This window comes from Adiantum capillus-veneris, chromosome 4 (assembly GCF_014529385.1).
Source record: "Adiantum capillus-veneris isolate H3 chromosome 4, ASM1452938v2, whole genome shotgun sequence".
Classification (NCBI taxonomy): domain Eukaryota; kingdom Viridiplantae; phylum Streptophyta; class Polypodiopsida; order Polypodiales; family Pteridaceae; genus Adiantum; species Adiantum capillus-veneris.
The window spans coordinates 77,021,932-77,040,360 of record NC_140934.1 but is presented as its reverse complement, the minus strand read 5'-3'; positions in this window follow the sequence as shown (position 1 = coordinate 77,040,360).

The following is an 18,429-nucleotide window of genomic DNA, read 5'->3' as shown; positions in this document are numbered from 1 at the left end:
CGGCACATGCCTATTCTTTTGTACAAGATGAGTATCCACGCATAGTGAGGTTCTTGATTAGCATATGTGCACAAGAAGATGATGAATAATTCATAATAGAGATTGAGGAAGACTAAGGCTTCATTCAAAATTTTTATTTTTTTTTAGATGATGAGGATAGAGGCCTAGTCTTAGGGATGCCACCCGGTCTATATAATATCCTGTTCCCTTGACTCCATAAGTGGTGATAGAAAGGTATCCTAGGAGTCCATATTTTGTTTTGGCTTATTTTTCATGATTTTTTTGTCTTTTCACACTGACATGCCTCTTGGATGTGTACTGACTCATTGCTTGATATTCTTGTGTAGGAACTTGAGAGAACTTATATGGATCTCCATCCACATGGATGAGGACATCTTCTTCAACAAAATGAGCTTCTCCATACCTCCAAGTGTACTACTTTCCATGATTCATGCTTGTGAATAAGTATATTTGTTGGTCGTGGTCTTCCGTGGTTTGATTAATTGCATTTAGTTATATTTTGTTATAATAGATGTATAAATTTGTCTTTGCTTAAGTTGATGAACTGGTGTTTAGTCTTATAGACGAGCCTTGACGTTAGGAGGTCGTGAATTTAGGTTAACTCATTTACTTGACCACTAGTCCTAGTTGGTAAAATCATCTAAGTGTTTGAGACCTTGGGAGTGTTTTAGGAATAGAGAGCTTCCTCAGTTAAACAAAAAAGGACACTAGTGATAATACAAAGGAAATGGAAGCAAAAAGCAAAAGTGGCTCAAAGGTAAAATCTTAAGCTGGAAGAGAAATCCCAGCTTGATTTGGCACTTCACTCACATGTATTGTCTATGGTACCAGAGCCCTAGAGGTTCCCAATGTGGGTGCTTTTATTTGAGAAGCAAAAATCCCATGGCATACAAAACAAGCGCACACAGTAAATAATTTTTAATCAAAAAGACAAAAAAAAATGACATGAAAAAGACTTCCATTAAGCTTAAAGTGAAAAATTTAAGCTCTTGTTTGGAGTTGTGAGATTTAGTTGGCTAATCAAAGCTGAAAGGAATGATTAGGGAATCTTGCATTTAGATAATCTTCTGAACTTTGCTACTACTAGGGTAGTTGCTTTAACCTTATCCATAAGTAATTAATCCATAGACTCATCCATAAACCCAAAACTCTTGATTGATTAATTTCATCAAAGTGCAATTTATTTGTCCTTCATGGGAGTGTAGCATCTCATAATTCTGTGCATTTCCTCATGTACTTTACATTCCCCTCATGATTTCTTTCCATATAGTTTCGCTTGCGTACTCTCACAGTGAATTTGTTTTGCCAAAAATCTATCCCAGATTCTCTACCACCTTGACAAATGGGCTTCACCTCACTAGCTTTTGAGGACGGAATCTACATCAAGAAGGGGGGCATGTTAACCGACGATGGAGACCAATTAAGAGTCATGCCGTGGAGTCACCATCAGGCGAATAGGAGGCTTCATGATTGCCCAACACTCCCCATCGCTTGGTGTTGACGTTTGTGATAAAGTCATTACAAGTGAACGTCGACTCAGTGGAGTCAGCATCGGGAAAATAGTAGGCGTGGTGATTGCCCAACACTCCCCATCGCTTGGTTTTGACCTTTGCAAATGGACGTCAGCTCAGTGAACATCGACAGAAGCCATATCACATTGTTTTAAGTCACGGGCCGGGCTTGATGGTCCTATAGGTGTTTGGGTGATCGATGATGAGAGGAGCACCACATATCTCATTTGACAGTATTTTTACTTTGACCAAGGATTTCATTAACATGATTACAAATACGTGAACACGTTTATAACATTGAGTGATGAAATTTCAAAATGCACGATCACATTAAACATTCACGTGAATTCCCCTTACCCTTAAAAAGTCATCCAATTTGGTAAGTTCACTCGGATTTTTTCATCTCCTAGCAGGCCCCATAAAAGAAAACACATATTCTCACGGGGTTTTGGTGGGTCTCCATGTCACCACTTACTGGATTTTTTGTGATCACATTGATTATGACTATGTGAATGTGATAATAAACATTGTCATCACAAGAAAATTCATGTGGTCACGTAGATATCCCTAACTTTGATCGGTCAGTATGGACGCCTAGGTGTGAATCCCCTATTCTGAAGGGTGCAAGCTAAAGAAGAGCGCTCTTGCTTTATCTCCATCTCCTTCTCCATTGTGTGTTCACGAGTGTGTGTGTGTGTGTGTGTGTGTGCTTGAGAGAAAGAGAGAGGGAGAGGGAGAGGGGGGGGGGGGAGAGAGAGAGAGAGCAATTGAGCATTGAGGTGGCATTGGCAGTGGCAGTGTCTCCCTCTTCTTTGCAGAAAGGAATCCTTCATGATCGCAAGCTTAAAGTGGTGAGTGACACACCCTTGCTCCCTTTGAGCTTGCTAGGTTAGCTTGGCTATGTGCTTGCAGCCATTCATCACTCACACAAGGTGCACGACAAGTCCCCAACTCCGACACATGCGACAGACGTGCGTAGTAGGAAAATAAAGTGATATTTACAAAAATTTAAAAAAGGTGTCACCCACTCATTCAATGATCCAACGGTCCTTGAAAACAATCACTTTTTCATTAAATGCAAGTTTCGTTTTCATAAGGTAGGTGTCGCTCCTTCATTATGGATTCTGGCATCACTAAACCAAAAAGAAATTCACAAGACAATGAACTAGTGTACAAATTTAAAGGTTTTGGCATCACCAATGCATTTGGACTGCCCAAAAACATAGAAAATGAATATCTACTTGCCATGTTCTGATGACCAAAGAGGGAGAAAAGGCTGAAAGATCCCCAACAAGGGGATTTTGTTGAATGGCACACAGAGGCCATTCCAAAAACAAATTGGAATGGCCTTTGTGCATTGTGAGACAATTTTTTCCTCACAGTGCATAGAGGCCATTCCAAAAAACATTGGAATGTCCCCCCATGTTTCGTTTGGCAGAAATCCCTTTTTACGTGTTTTTTGGCCTTTTCTCGCTCTGTATGTGTCAAAAAAGGGCAAGTAGACATTCATTTTTTGAGTTTTTGGGCATTCTAGACGCATTGAAGATGTCAAAAAACTTTAAATTGTAACACTAGCTAAGAGTTTTGTAATTTATTTTTATTTTAATGATGAAAAAAATACATATTGAATGAGTGGTGCCTACATCATGAAAAAGACGCTCACGTTTAATGAAAAGGTGACCACTTTCAAATATTGCCAAAAAAGTAAGGTTAACTTTTTAGAGTGTTAAGTTGCTTTTTGAGCGTATTCAATAATCACAAGTGCATTTCAAGAAAATTCTCTAAAGAGAGAAATAGAATTTCTTAGAAGGCCCTCCAAATGATCTCCGAAATCTCGTTATGCATCTCCTTATCATATACATCATGAGAGAAATTTTCTCTTCTTGTACCATTGCAATCCTGCTCTACAATGGTACATGGCCAAAACCCATCATATCCCTATAGTCCTTCATGGTCCACACAAACATTAAGTAATTGAATCGCATATATCCCATCCTTGTTCCTTGTCCTAGCATAAGCTTACCTGTCATCCATCACCTTTGTTTCCATACAAGTAGCGGTGATGTATGGCTACCCAAGGATAAGAGGATATGTAGCCATCTCCTAGACAAAGAAGTTTTGGTTGTCTTTCACATCCCCTATAGTCACCCTTACATTTGAACAAGCTCCATATAGCTCCCGTGATGAGTTATTTACTGCACGAATCATCCATCCTTGATTTATATTGATTGACCATTTTCCATTTTTAATACAGACTCTTGGACATGAGGCTAATCTCTGACCCATGATCTATTAGTGTAATGTATGGCTCTTCTAAGTCTCCCACTTTTACCAGGGTCTCAGTTGTTGCTCTTGTCCAATCACTCTTAGAGTGATAACTCTTGTGAGTTGTCTCAACTTCATCGTCATCATCCAAAAAGCGAACTTGTTATACTCATCTAGACTTAAGCATCCAACATCACGTTGTGTACCATAAACTTATACTCCTTCTGCATTTAAAATCTCTACTTCACCCTCTGCATGGATAGTTTCAATAAGAGATTGTTTCTTTCTCCTGATTATGTCAATGATCTCTTCATGGAACTCCCTCTTTGTTATGCCCAGGAACTTACCCAAGGTAAATTCAACCTTACTGATCAAAATACTCTCCTCCAAAACCTTTTTGAAAGCCATCACTACCACTAGATTAGATTGTATCCTTGTAGGCCGGACCCTTTGCTTTAGCTTTCATTGCTTCCTTCTTCTTTTCTTTAGAAGCTTCTTGAAGAGGCACTTTTGGTATAGGCATCTTTTTGGAGAAGCTACTCTAGGAGGCACTAAGTTGTTTCTATCTCCACTCCTCATGGTCCTTTTTGAAGGTCCCTTATCCCCATTCTCACACCATTGTTTCTCTTTGACAATGTCCTCATTGGCTTGACATTTTTCAATGTACGCATTCACTGAAAAAGAGTCTACAGGGTCATCCCAACCTATTTCTAGCCTAATGCAATCTCTAGTTTCATGCAAACACTCTTTAGTCATTTCACCCTTTATACAAAATTCTATTACACATGGACACAACTCTTCAATACAATTAGATACTTCTTCTTGAACCTTGAATCCTTTATGGATAATGGGATATACCTTGATCTCATAGGTAGCTGCCTCCACCATTGTGATGGCATGGCTAGTAGCCATGTCCTCAGCTAGATTCTTTATCCCTCCTTTTTCAAAGTTGTCCCCAACAGTTTCTTGTTTCACTTAAGTGATCTTGCCATCTTTAATGAAAACAAACTCTGTCATCAAAGAATATTTGAAACTTTCACAATCCCTCTTTGCATGGTCAATACTATCACACCATATGCATCTATTTACACAGCCTTCCCTATTTTGAGGTCTTTGCCCTATAGCTTGACCTCATGGTTGCTCCTTTTCTTCTAGCCTAGTAAGATTTAACTTTAGCTCTTACATTCATTTTACAATATCATCTAGGATGGATTTTTCACTCTTAGAACCACAATCACAGGCTGTATGGGACTCTAAGGAGCTCTTGGGGATTGATTTGGGTTGACTATCATCTTTTCTATTTGTCATTGTCGCTTAGCTAGCAATGAAGATGCATTTTCAACCTCATTCTATTTAGTCTTTAGGCCCTATTTGGCATCCTTATCCTCAAGTAGTAACTCTAACTTCTCTTGGATATCTTTCCCTATAGCCTACAAAAAGATCTTTGTCCTCTTTGAGTTTAGGTCAATCCTTGACAATTGATAGTAGCACCTTTTAAATTCCCTTAGAAGCTCATTAGATGAAAGTTCCTATTTTGGGGCCTAGCTACCCACTCTACAAAGGTTCTCTTAGTCACCCTTTTTGAGTACTCAATGAGATACTCTTCCTTAAAATCTAATTTGCATGCTTCCAAAGTTCCGCCATGTTCATTTTGAATTCCCCTTACATGATTTCTAATCTCAAGAATCATAGCTAGCTCAAAATTTTGTATCATCTCTGATTAAGGCACTCAATGCAACTCCATATCCTTCACATACTCACAAAGATAATTTGCTACATCTTTACCATCAATTTCGTATATTTTTTGCATCAATGATTGAAGCGCTTTTGTCGACAAAATCTCTCTTCTTTTAGTAGCTTCCTATTGCTGCATAAACACAATAAAGGCTTGAAACATTTGCATCATGATTGGATCAAACCATACCCCATGTTTCCCTTGCTTATCCATAGCTTTAAAGTTTTGATTTGAGATTGTAAAATAATCTTTTGTGTCAATAAGTGTGCAGTGCGTCTAGGAAAGCATCGGGTCTCTCACTATGAGTGATTGTAAGAGAAGCAAGCGAGTCATAGAAGATTGGAAGCTAGAGACACACTTAAAATGAACAAAACTCCATCCATGAAATATCTACTCTAAAAAATAACTAAGACCAACTCAAAACTCTAGTGCGTGTGATGATGTGGTGTAGCCTCACTCCTAATTGCACATGTATAGTGCATATTTTCCCTATCAAAAACCCTTTCTACCTTCTTCAATTCTTTGTTGAGGCCATTTCATGGAATATTAAGCACATCCATAGACAATCCCACATACCATTTTGAGGAGGTAAAACCCTAATTAGATCCCTCACACACTCGAACACAAGGTAGGAACAATGCAAAACTACACTAGCACACCATGGAAGATGCCTGTGTATCCCTTCACAGAGAAGCTCAAAGTGTTGATATCTCTCTTCTTAAATGTTCCTCCATCTATAATAGTCAAGGAACTGTGATTCATGTGGAATTTTGAGCCATTTTTTACCATTTTATGACCATTTTTGGCTCAAAAATGCCTTTTTTGTGGGAAACCCCCCTTGGAATCAAATTACATGATGAAACTCTATTTTCCACTTGAAAATCACTATAAATGCATCATTTATGATTGCACACAAAACCTGTTATTTTTTGTCGAAATCGTCTGCACTGAGCTTTCTGGGCGAAATGATTGTGTCATCTCTATGCACTTGACATATGTACATATCTAACCAAATTGGACATGTTTTTATGTGATGAAACATGCCATAGTGCCATGTCCACAGCCTTTTCACCTCCGTAAGGTATGTACACGACTGTAATTGTGGAAATCGTTCTCACACATTGCACATTATGTACATTGTCACATTTGGTTCGTCATAGAAAAAACCATAAAGAGAGATGTGAACATTCAAATTCACATAGTAAATGTGTCACAACATGACAATGCTTTGTAGATAGACCTTTAGGTTTAAGCAAGGTACTCCTGAATGATTGGGATACATGTCAGCAAAGGCGACAAGCGTGATGTGGCAAGCAAGCAATGGTATGTGTATAAAGGTGGAAGATGTTTGTAGAGCCATGAAAGAACAAGGACCCACGACTCAAAAGAGGGGTTGAGCCTATTTTTCAAATTTGAATATTGGAAAGTGAATCGCTGGTACTAATAGTGATTTTTTCAAAACAGACCTCATGTATGTATAAGATCCCCAAAATTTGGGTCTCTTTTAAAAATAAGAAAAACAGATTCTAATGCTTGTTCCATAAAATTCTGGTTTAGGATGCTTGTTTGACAGTGTTGTAAGGTTCTAAAGTGAAAAGCAAGGTCGTGTCCAAGTTCAAGTAGGTGAGACGAAGGTTTGGTTCAGTTTTGGAAAAATTCACTTCTTTTAGCTCTTTCATACAAAGCAGGGGACTAGATCCTTAATCTACAAGTCCAGGATAGCTATGGTTCAATTTTGTAAAAATTTGCTTTTCAAGCGCTTTTCATGCTATCTTTAGCTTGTCATGATTTTTAGTGCTTTATAGTAAAAAGTGAGTCCGCTTTCTTATTCTAGTGGACAAGGGGGCCCGGGGTTCAATTTTAGAAAATTTTCCTTTTAAAAAAGTTAAATTATGTTATTTCTATATTTTCATGCTTTTTAGCATATTTAAAAGGGACATGCTTTTTACGATGACCTAAACATAAAAATATTATTTTTAGTCTCCATCAAATTTAAAACGACTAATCAGAGAAAAAGCGAGATTAAACGAATATTTTACGAGAATTAATTTTATCAAAAGCGGTACCATAAATACACCGGGGCACTACGGGAAAGTCATAAATATGTTGGGGCATCATGATGCGGCATAGTCTAGTCACGATTTAATTAGTTTCCCGAATATTGTCCAGTTAGTCAGTTTTACTGTAAAAACTTAAGGAAAATTGGGAGAGTTGACTGTCAAAGCTAAGCCATGTTTTTATCAAAGTGCCCATAAGCTTGCATCTAATCCAAATTGATGAGGTAGCGCTAGTTTTTTTCTTGGGGCTCTCACTCCAGCCTTGTCTTGGGCCTATAAATTCACATGTAGTGCTCAGTTTTTAGTGTTGCAGTTGCTTCTTTTACTGCATGCAATACATACGTATTATATGGAGTGGTGCAAGATCTTCACCACCACCACAAAGAAGAAGAATACTCTCTCTCTACTTGCTTATTATCTTCTCTCTCTTTTCACGGTGTACGCGCACTCCAATGGCTTTCGTGGTGAAAACCTCTACATAGCTCTCATCACCATTCTCTTGCTGCAAAGCAAGAAGCCTTCCGACAGTCCCTAATAAATCCTAAATCATGGTGAGAAGTTCTAAACTCCATAGCCATCATCTCTCTCTCTCTCTCTCTCTCTCTCTCTCTCTCTCTCTCTCTCTCTCTCTCTCTCTCTCTCTCTCTCATTTTTTTTAGTAGCTATCCTCTTCGTGGTTGCTTTTTTGTATACAAGTACATGTAGGGACTTTTCAAGTGTGTATGAGTTGCTCCATGCTTATTTCATCATGTTTAACATGCTGATTTATGCACACAACGTGTTTATGGTCAGGGGTGTACATAAAAAGAGCTTTTTGTTTTACGTCATGTAGGTGGTAGGATCTCTTTTTTTGTCATAAATCACAAACCGTTATAAATCATCCCGAACCCTTTAAACCAGAGGTAAAATACATAATTTAGAATTTTTTTTCTCTTGAGTGTTATCTAAAAATCACTCACGAGCTAAGAGTTATGGTCAAAAAATAGCTTATTGCCAAATGCACAATCAAATTGTTGGACCCCAGGCTCCTTGGAGAACCACTATAAAGATTCACCGGTGGATGAGAAAAAATAATTAGCTGACCAAAAATCTTGATTAAACTTGATAATAAATGTATTTAGGTCTCGGATATCACTTTGTGAATGTGAGTTATTAACTATTTCATAATCGGGTTTACCTACACGTGTAGGGATGCTACCAAGGGGAAGTACCATATGACGTTGTGAGTTGACCGAGTTGTTTATGTATGATTTATGGTTTGTTTTGGTGAGTTGATTTCAAGTGTTAGATGTCCATAAACTTATATGAGGGTATATGGTTAGTCAACCCAAACCGTACGAGTAGCTATGAATAAAGTGGCTTTCTTTCCGTGTTACCATTGGTCGCATGAGTATCATATGGACAAAGTGATATGATAAGGTATTAGTATATATTATGAAGCTGAGCTTGATGAATTTTTTTAAAGTCAAACGCTTTCATGTTCATATTATGCATGCACCCAAAAATAGCAAAAAGTTATTTTTTGCATATATGTGAAGTTATTGTTTATTGTCGACCTAAGTGTCGAAGATTTTTGCATCATGTTTATGTTTATGTAATGATATCATATGATTTATGGAACCTCACAGATATATGTGGATGACTCATTTGCATATGTATGATTGCTTTCCAACTTTCTAGGTCAAAGCTAGCTCTTTCTGCTAGAGGGGTGAAGTGCAGATATGGTACATCACTTATGCATGATTGGATATTGTCAAAATTGTATTTTGATATCATGTTTAGTTGTTGTTTGGACTTATTCTATGCATAAATGATTTAAGTCTTAAGGGACATATATGTGGACTCCGTTTGATTGCAATGAATATGTCAAACTCCAAGTGTGGGAGTTGGTTTAGTATGGAATATGATTTATGGTCAAGGGCTGAGATCCCTCATGGATTATGGTTGTGACTTTGATTGTGGAAGCTAGTGTGGCTCTTGAATCTTTGTTTGGATACAGTTACGCTGCCAAAATTTTTGCAACCATGTTATGTTCTAAATGGTTTTGCAGGATTGGTTGTGCATCACCCTAAGTTGGGTAGAGTGCTCACCCATGTGATGTGGTTGGATTATGGTTTATGGTTTTGAATTGGATCATGAAGTGATTTGGATGGTTTATGGTGGATGTGTAAGGGTAGAGCTAGTTTAACTTCTTAGAAAAGATTATTTGTGCATATGGAAGATGCTATTGTGATTAGACTTATGTGTTATGTTTCTCATGGCAACGTCACTACAAAACTAGGATCACCTACACCGCTTAGCCTTAGAAAAAAGGGTTGTTGACCTGAGGCTTTTCTTGATTTGTGGTGTTGCTAGGTCTTCTTTTTGTTATGCTCATCTACATGGATAGTGCATCGGGGATTGAAAGACCTACACGTCTAACATGTCAGGGATCTTGCCTTGGCTTTGCCTAAACACCCAATGTTGGGCATTGAAGAGGCGTGGCGCCTAAACTAGTATGGTTGGTGTTGATACCCTACCACCTGCAGATATTTGGGATCCTTTAAGAGCTCGAGTTCATGGAGGGAGGCGAAGCTGCCTCTACTTTTGTCTATCTCAGGTAGGTTGGAGGTGTTATGGTTCGCTCCCGATGAAGTGAAATTCTCTCTGTCCGTAGTAGAGAAAAAGTGGATGGGTGGACCATGTGATCCCTACACAGGGTACGGTGCTCTGCTAGTCGTTTTGTTATATTTTTTATGTTATTGTATTAATTTATGGTTGCATATTCCATTTAGATGGAGCATTTAAAGATTTTCTTGTGTCATTTTCATGTGTCTTTGCGCACTCTATTTCACCCTCCACTATTCTCTCTCTTTCTCTATTTCTGCAATGCGATGTACACATATGTTCACCCTTCACAATGTTATTTTTTTTTAGTACACTTTCATTCATATCACCGGTTCAGAGGTAGCACCAATCGCTAGGTGCCTCTTGATGCAGTTCGGCTCATGGCCTGAAGTCCATGCTAGGTTGGGCGCGGAGAACTCTTCTCCTATGCAAATGCTTTTGCAACTCTGAAGTTTATTGAAATTTTATATTGAAATTTGTATAAAATTGTCTTTTGTGCATATACCCATGGGGAGGGGTATCTCTGAGTATGCAAAAAACCCAGCATATGCAACAGTATGAAGAATGTCTAAGAAGCATGAAACAAGGGTAATTAGGAAAAATATTCTTTAGATGCTCAATCCTTGGTCTCAATTGCATCCCATAAGGTTGGGAAACTTTCTATTGTGGAAAGACCAGCTGGTGTGTAAGATCCCCAATTTTTTTGTCTCTTTTAAAAATAAGAAAAATAGCTTTCAATATCTATCTTGTCAACTTTTGATTTAAGATGCTTGATTGACAGTATTGTAAGGGTTTAAAGTAAAAGAAAAGTAGTTTCCATGTTTCAGTAGGTCAAACGGATGTTTGGTTCAGTTTCAAAAAAATCCACTATTTTTAGCTTTTTCATGCTTTTTATGCTTTTAGGTGCTTTTTTTTGCACAAACGTGTTCCAGGAATCCTTCATCTACGTGTTCCAGAGAAACTATGGTTCAATTTTGTAAAAATTTACTTTTCAAGTGCTTTTCATGGTATTTTTGTCTTTTCATGATTTTTGCTTTTTAGTAAAAAGCGAGTCCGCTTTCTTATTCCAGTGCACAAGGGGAACCCGTGGTTCAATTTTAGAAAATTTTCCTTTTTTTGCTTTTTAGGTTGTTTTTAGCTTTTTGTGCTTTTCGGTGTTTTTGAAAAGTAAGATGCTTTTTAGGATGACCTAAGCATAAAAATATTAGTTTTAGCCTCCGTCAAATTTAAAAATGATCACCCGTAGGAAAAACGAAACTAAACGGGATTTTTACGAGAATTATTTTTATGAAAAGCACTACTGTAAATACGTCAGGGCAATAGGAGAAAGTCATAATTACGTCGAGACATCACGGTGCGGCATAGTCTAGTCAGGGTTCCATTAGTTGGTCGGATATTATTCAATTGATGAATTTTACTGTAAAAATTGAATGGTAAGTGGGAGAGTTGACCACCAAAAGCAAAGGCATGTTTTTAGGAAAGTTCACAAAAAGTTGCAACTATTTCTAGCCCAAAAACTAGCGCTAGTGTAAGGTCCCCATCTCGCATTGCTCCTTCCAATCAAAAATCAAGAGCACTAAGGGGAAGGGCTATGAGGTGTCATCATTGTTGTCAACCAAAGCATTTTGTCAATGAGTGCCAACAGAGGAGGTTGCACTCTTATATCAATCAGATTTTTTGTAGCACCATGTTTTTCTCTCGAACGGTAGAAGAAGAGTCATCAACTACATCAAACCAAGGTTCAAGCCACAAAGCCTAAAGCATTTGGTGGAAGCAAGTGGGCCTATGCTCTCTCTAGGTCTGGAGAGTTCAAGTGACGTCAAACCACCCAAGCATCACCATGGCATGCAAAATTGGAAGCCAATTGAGGTAAAATCTTTTCACCCCTACATATTTTGAGCTCATAATGGAGGATTATGTCAACTTCAACAAGAGGTAGAGGCCTATGGTGGAGGTGTCACCTTGTCAACACCTAAGGTATGCAACTTTAGTGGATAAAGCCTTGTCCTCCACTTAACATGTTGTAATAGGACTTATTGTGCAAAGCTTTGATATATTTTTTTTTTGGAGCAAAGTTTGTTCATTTCAGCGTTTTTCCACAGTCTAGGACTTTCTTCTAATCGTTTCCGTGAAGTTTCAAATTTTGACCCGGGACACCTCTCGGTAGCTAGTTTTGAGGATGCTAATGTCAAAATTTGGAAAAGTTTTGTATGTAGGAATTGTAGTCCTCAATATGAAGAAAAATATTTCTTCTTCAAGTTTTTTCATATTTATTCATTTTGATGCTCGTTTCAGCCTGTAGATTAAGGAGAAAGTGAGAAAATGTTGTTTTACGCTATTTTTGTAGAAACTGGCGACTTGCAGTTAAATTTCTGACGAAACTGAGTAGGATATGGATTTTTTGTATCACACAACTGTTGAAGAACTCAGCAAGATGAACAAATTCATATGAGACGGCCCCGGGAAAATTCCAAACCATTTGGGAGTTACGGTTCACAGAAAATGGCAGAGAAGTGTGGACTAAGTTTCTAAATTTTCTAACTCGCATGCATGTGATGTGTTTTGTGGTTCTTATCTGTTTGCATGTAGGATATCTCTTTTTGACCCCTATTTTTGGGCCGCTTTGCTTAAGACTCGAGAGAGGTCAAAAATATCCACTTTTTTATGAAGAAGACAGCCCATACTCACAAGGAGACTATTCTACTGTGATGGCGCCTTGAGATTGTGATTGTGAATGAGAGTGAGAGTGAGAGTGAGATTAGAATTGAGACTGTGCACAAGATTGAGAGTGAGATAGCTCGGGGGTGTCAGGAGGTTTGACACGAGCTATGCTCTTCTTGTACCCGTGAATTTACATCAATATAGATCCCTGATTTCTTGCGTCTATTCTGTGTACTTGCAATTTCTATTATTCAGTTTGTTGTGCTCCCGTGTCTCATAATACATGTATAATAAAATAGGCCAACAATCTTTTCTTTTTGTTTCCTGCAACACATGCATGTAAATATATACATTGATAGAAAAATATTCTACTAGCAAAAGATTTTTTTCCTATTTGGAGCAAAAATGCTAGACCAAATCCTTAGATCCCCACATCTCATTATCTTGCCCACTCTTTTGATATAAGAATATTTATTCTATTCTAGCTTTGTGCTCTTTTAGCTCTAGCTCCAATTTTCCACCCCTATATAAACCTTTATGAATCACTAAGTCATTCCAAAAACAAAAAACGGTTTGTGATTATCTGCTTATCACTTTATTGCCATGGAAAGTGTTTCTTTCCCCACATTCAATGGCAAGAAGGGAAAAGACATCACCACTAATTTTTTGGATAACTTTGACATCGCTTATGTGGTTTGCAACAAGAATGATGATGTTTCACAGCTACAAATGTTTCCTCTAGTGATGAAAGTGGAGGGCAAGTCTTAATATAATGCTTTGCCCCAGGCTACCAAGAATACATGGAACTTACTATAGCTTTTCCAGGAATAGGGAGAGGGTGTAAAAGTCCCAATTTCTTACATGTTGCTTCTTTGATCTTTTGAAAAATCAAACAAGTTGATTTTCCTTACCAGGTTGGTATTGAATGCTGGGTTGAAAACTTTGAATAAATGCAACCCACTTATATCATCTATTAAGGGTTGAGACAGTAAGTACTTGATACTTTGTTGATCAGTTTTGATTTTTAAATCAGCACGCATTAAATAGTGTTTCCAAATTTTCAAGGCATGTACAACAACAGTCAACTCTTTGTCATATGTACTAATTTTTTGTTTAAACGGCTTAATTTATGACTTTCAAATGCGAATGGATAGTTATCTTGCATAAGAACTATACCAATACCTTTTTCACTAGCATCAATGACTACGACAAAGTCGAATGGTCTATCTAAATCAGGAAATTGCAGTACCGATGCATTTATCAAAGCATTTTTAAGTGCATTAAAGGAACTTCCTTGCAAATCAGACCATACATAAGGAGAATTTTTCTTTAATAGGAAAGTGAGGTAATGAGATTTGTAAGAAAATTACGTACAATCTTCCTGTAATAACTACATAGACCAAGGAAAGAACAAAGTACATGCAAATTTTTGGGTCTAGGCCATGACTGAATGGATTCAATTTTCTTAGGGTCAAAACAATGTGCCACAAATATTCAATTTCAAATTGAAAAATGAACTCTTTTCAGGATTCAAATACAAGTGATTTTGTGCAAGCAGATCAAACACGTGTTAAGTGCTCTTTATGTTCTTGTTCTTATTTATCGAATACAAGAATTTTGTTGAAGAATACAATCACAAAATGTTGATGGTCAATGAAAATTTTGTTCATCATGCGTGTGAACGTGGCTAGTGCATTTGTTAAACCAAATGGCATGACACAAAATTCATAATGTCCATTTGTGCTTTGAAAGCAGTTTTGTAGACATCTTGGTCAATTATTTTGACTTGGTGATACCCTGATTTGAGGTCAATTTAATATTTTTTTTCCTTTTAGTTTGTCAAATAGATCATCCACTCTAGGAATAGGGAACCTATTCTTGTTGGTGATCTTGTTTAAATCCCTGTAGCCAATACACATACAAAAAGTTCTTTTTTTTTTCTTAACAAGAAGTATTGGAGCTCCATATGGTGAACTACTAGGTCTTATGAGTCCTCAATCAAGCAAGTCAGTGATTTGAGTTTGTATCTCCCTTTGTGCCGTTGGATTTACATGGTAAGGTGCTCTACAAGGAGGTTCACTACTCGGTATAATATCTATTTTGTGGTCTTCTGGGCATGAAGGTGGAATTCCAGGTGGTAGGTCATGCATGAAATAGTTCTTAAATTGGGAAAGAAAATCATCATGCGAGGATTTATGTGAGGTTTCACTTTAAACAAAGATTTGATTTACCAGCAGTAGATATGTTTTCCCTTGTTTTCGAATTGCTCTTTTGACTTGAGCGTGAGAGAGAAGTGGAAATTTGGATGTGCTAGTGTTGCTTCAATGGAGAAATTTTGATTATTATGAGTGAGAGACATGGTACGTGTTTTATAATTAATCAACGTATCAAATTCATGATAGAATGGCATTCCCAAAATCATATCAAGACCATGCAATGGTGCTACCAAAAATTTAGGTGCTTGTGTAAATTCACAAATGCAAACTTCAATAGACACTTGGGTTTTGCAATTAACATTTTGGTTATTAAAAATAGTTTTGACTCCGTGAGGTGAAGAAATTTCAGAGAGAGAGAGAGAGTTGTTGTGCCAATCATGTAGAAATAAAATCATGGCTACTGCCATCATCTAAAAGAATGGTGACACTTTCATCCTTGACTGTGCCTTGCACTTCAAACAAAGTGTAAGGAGATATAGGAGTACCGGAAGATGGGTTGTCATCAGGATCATACTCAGGATGATATGCCTCACCATAATTAGCTTCCACTTCATTGTCGTTGGGATTAGAATCTTTGATGAGGTTAACAGTAGCACCGTTGCGAAGGTTGTTGTTAAAAGTTCTTTGGTTTGGATTTTGGGTGACTCCATTGGATTGGCCATTGTGCTTAGCAGGACCTTTTGGGTACTTATCTTCATAGTGACTATACTGGAAACATTTAAACACTTCACCTTTTTTTTACCATTAAAGGTTTGATCAGGACGTTGGTTGGAAGGATTTTGGTTGCCTCGTTGTTGTGTGTTGCTATTGTTGTTGCCATAAGGTTGAGAATCTGTAGCAAAATTGTTAATCTGCGTCTCTTGAAAAAGGTACAGTTTTGATGTTTGTTCCTATCAAAGTTGGGAGGGAAGGAAGCTCTCTTGTTATGGTTAGTGTTAGCAATTTGTTTAGTGTGAGAGGTTGTCTATTTCTTCGCATTAAGCTCTAAATCAATAGTCTTTGCTAGTGAATCCAATTGAAACATACCTACCTTAGCACCAATTTGTAGTGCTAAGCCAAATATATACTTATGATTTAATCTCCTACAACTGACATGTTCAATAGCTTGAAACTGAATTAAATAGCTCTAAAAACAATCCACGTAGCCTTGTACGTCTTCATTTCGACCATGTCAAATTAAATTCCATTGATGGCGTGCTTTAGCTTTATATTTTCTGGGAAAAAATTGAGGCAAAAACAACTTTTTGAATGCATGCTAGGTACGTGGTCTTTTACCATGTTGTTTGGTGGTGTTCCACCACAATGTAGTGCTATTGATGAGATGATTTGATGCACACTTTATCATTTCACATTCGGGAAAGTCTTCATCATGAAAATACTCATCTAACTGACTAACCCATGCTAAAATTGTGCTAGCATCTTTAATATCATCAAAATCCTTGAAAGTGAAGGCTTTCTGCTCATTTTGTTTTGCTTTGATGTCGGTGCAGATTCTATGCGTGCAGAATGAAATAATTTATCTTGAAGATCTTGCCTTTGTATGCATTCATAAGTAAGAGATTGTTGTAGATTAGCGATTGCTCAGCAATTGTGGGCCGTTGTGGAAGATGTGCCATGATTGTGTGGTTTTTCTTTCTTTCTCTTTTTCTTTTTTTCCTCTCTTTTTTAAAATATTTTATTTTATTTTTTTAATAAAGGGTTGTGAGTGTATATGTATATGATGATATTCTTGATAATGCCAAGAAATGAAATAAAGGGATAAGCAAAAATAAATGGGTATTTAGCTTGACGGTCTCTGATGGCATCCAGTCTAGAAATATGGTGAACCAAGTTTGGTTGAGAACGATGACTAGTTGAGAGGTTAGTCTATAGACCAATTGAATTTTCATTGGCATCCAATCTCCCACGTCCCAAAAGCATTGGAAATCACTCAATTCAAAGCTTTTGGTTACGGTAATCTTTATTACATCTTTGGTAGTCTACATTATGGTTTTTGAATTTTTGATTTTCTTCAAAGAAGAAATGAAGCTTCTTATTGACGGGATTAATTGATAATGTCTTGTTCAAAGGTCAAGCTTTTGGACCTCCTAATTGTCTCTGATTAGTAGACTTGGGTTTGGTGGTTTCAATGATCTCTTGAGCCTCCAAAAAGGGCTCAACAGGTGAATTTGGTTTTTCTTGCATCTTTTTGAATGGAGAATTAGTCTCTTTCACCACCTCCTCATTAGTCATTACCTAGTTGGTGTCCTTTTTGTGCGCCTTGTAGGCACTCTCATTGGGCTTGGCAACCCTCATGACACACCACCAAGCTGTCTTGACCACTTGATTTCAAACCACTTCTATCACGGAGTAGTTCTGAGCATAATGACCAATTTTGCACCATTTGCTACAGGCATTGGGAAAACAGGCAAATGCTATCTCTTTCCAAAAAGCACCCATTCCACCCATATTACATTTCAAATATTTGGGGATGGACTGGCTCATATTCTAGAGTATGCAAAAATTTCCATCCAAGACCGCACTAACCCGCTACCTCTTTGAAATAAAAAACACTCAACCCAACATAGCAGCAATAGAATCCATATGGTCTTGGAGCCAGAGAGGGAGATTCTTAAGTGTAACCCATACCGGGCCAAAGTCCATAAACTCATCATTTGGACAAAACTGTAGCGTCCAAGGCATAGCAAAAGCAAAGTGGGACACCCCCTAAATGCCTCCTCTAATAAGCAACTTCTAGATAGTTTTCTCAAAGGCACACTATGCCATGTAAAATCCTTTTCCCACCATTGTGAAGTGGCAAATTACATCTTTACTATTTGTTGCTATTGTTGCCCACTCTCATAAGCCTTAGGACAACATTTGACGGCCCATAAAATAGAGAAGCACCAAGTGAGCACAACATGCCTCTAAGATCTTGAGGGCACCTTCATGACTAAACTCAACCTGATTCACAAACCCATCCTCCACCTTCTGAATGATAATGATCACCGCATGAAGAATCTCCTCATCCAATGAATGAACCTTAAAGGAAGAGTAATTTAATATTTTTGTGGGGGCTGAAGATGTTTGCAACGGTTTCATTTGCTCTCTTCTTTCCCGAGTCTATCAAAAATTCAAAATTGCTAAGTTGATCTCTTGATCCAGACGAATCAATCCCCTCCCTTGTATTGGTGACTAGATCTACAGACACATCCCCTATGTTTATGTTGGTGAGAAATCCCCCAAATAGAGGGGTTGGCATAAGAAAAACACGCTAATTAATCCCAAGAAAATGAGCATGCTCACAAATCCTATTAATAGCGTGATTTTAGTGAACAAGGGAAAGTTTAATAAGCACACTAATAATGTAGACCCTG